This window comes from Mobula hypostoma, chromosome 6 (genome assembly GCF_963921235.1).
Source record: "Mobula hypostoma chromosome 6, sMobHyp1.1, whole genome shotgun sequence".
In the NCBI taxonomy this organism is placed as follows: domain Eukaryota; kingdom Metazoa; phylum Chordata; class Chondrichthyes; order Myliobatiformes; family Myliobatidae; genus Mobula; species Mobula hypostoma.
The window spans coordinates 129,057,582-129,059,655 of record NC_086102.1 but is presented as its reverse complement, the minus strand read 5'-3'; positions in this window follow the sequence as shown (position 1 = coordinate 129,059,655).

The window sequence follows — 2,074 nt, the reverse complement described above, 5'->3', positions numbered from 1 at the left end:
CCCCCCTAAAATCGACTCACCTCTTGCACAATCTCTCTACTCTTTAGAAGGCCTCAATATCCCTCCCTTCTCTCAACTGTGTTGAGCTCTCTGATGTTCCAGCCCACAACCTCCAAAGGCATTACGCCAAAATAGTCCCATGACCATCTGACATTATTACCCCCTGAACCTGGCCTTGACCTTGGATCTTGAATGCAGCCAGATTATTTTAGTGGCATGGAAGTTCAGTCGCATACTCTTCCATAGGAACATGAGAAATCTGAGGCAACTACTCAGCCAGTTGTGAAAGTAATGTTGACGATCAATAGAGTCTCCCAATTGCCAAGGGAGAACAAGGTCTTCTCCTAAGTGACCTGAGCAACTCCTATTAACCATCCTTAGATAACCTAGAACTGCCAAGGCAGCATAAACCAAAGTTATTTGCTATCAGTTAATAAATTACCACTTCTGTAACCCTAACAAAAAGTAACTGGAATCCAGAGGTCATCTACAATTGGCTGAATGAGCCATAGATTTCAGAACAAAGCTCACACCATCTCAAAGGTCAACCTATCACTCAAAGATTGGTTTACCCTCCAATCTAACTCCCTCAGCACAGGCCTTAAACAATATTCTTTGATTGGTACGATATAAATTAAATCCAAATCATTCACCCAATAGCATTAGAACTTTACAAATGGGCCTTTGGAACACAATGTCACATCATGAACTCATGCTGGGTTTCTCTCGTCTTCAGAGCAACACACACAAAATGCTGGAGGAACTCAGCAGGCCAGGCAGCATCTATGGAGAGGAATAAACAGCTGACGTTTCAAGTTGTGGACCTTCATCAGGACTGGAGAAAAAGGGAGAAGAATCCAGAACCTTCTCTGCTGCAGATTGCTGGTGGTGTGGTGGGATATGGATGATGGAAGCCCAGTTAAAATGAGTCCCGATATTGTTCTCAGAAGTGGCTCGGCGAACTGTGCAGAGACGAGGAAGATGCTTTTTGCTGCTGTCCCTTGCAGGAGGGTTTCTAACCATGTGGCGCAGAATCAGGTCATTTAGCTGTCGCAACCCAAACCTCAATGAACCACTCAGTTATTCTGCAGTCCTTTCACATCTCACACTCATCATAACCCTTGACCTTTCTTCCAGGGATATTTATTTAACCTCCCTTATACATCAATGTCTTGCTTCTCGATCACCCTCTGTGCCACCAACTGGAACGTTCCTAACATCCTCTTGTTTTAGTTAGTTTGGATTCCTTGATGACTATCCAATGCTAATAGCCTCAAGTTTCGCTCCTCCCATACCATAATGTGGCAAAGGATGGCACGGTAGTATAGTCGCACTTTACAGCGCCAGTGATTGGAAGATTGAGGTTCAATTCCCGTCACTGTCTGTGAGGAGTTTGTACGTTCTCTCCATGACTGTGTGGGTTTCCTCCTGGTGCTGGAAGCCTGGCGTCACTTGCAGGCTGCCCCCACCACATTGCAAATGATGCGTTTTGATGTATATGCGACACATAAAGCTAACCTTCAATCTTTTATCTTTAAATGTGAAGAATGTGGTGTCACTGTTGGTACAACTTCTGCCTCACAGATCCAGAGACCCATGTTCAATCCTCGCCTGGGTGCTGTTTACGTGGAGTTTGGGTGCGGTTTTCCACAGTGTCCTCCAGTTTCCTTTCCACTCCTCAAAGATGTGTTGGTCAGTAAATTCATCAGCCACTGTAAATTGTCCCTGGTGTGTAGGTGAGTGGTAAAATCTGGGGGATCGATAAGAATGTAGGGAAAATAATATAGGATTGGTGTCAATGATGGTCAGCAGAGACTTGTCAGGCTGAGGGGCCTGGTTCAATGCAGAATCACTCTATGACTTTAACATTTAATGCATTTTTTTTCACACAGCAAGTGATAAATTAGGAATATGCGGGCTGAAGGAGTGATGAAACCAGGACCAACAGTAACCCTCAGAAGGGAATTTGTTTGAAAATTTGGGAATGGGAAACTGTCGGGGCTCTGACAAAAGGGCAGCTGGGAGCGGCCAATGGATAGGTCCAGGCTGGCAATGGCTTGCTGGGACAAATATT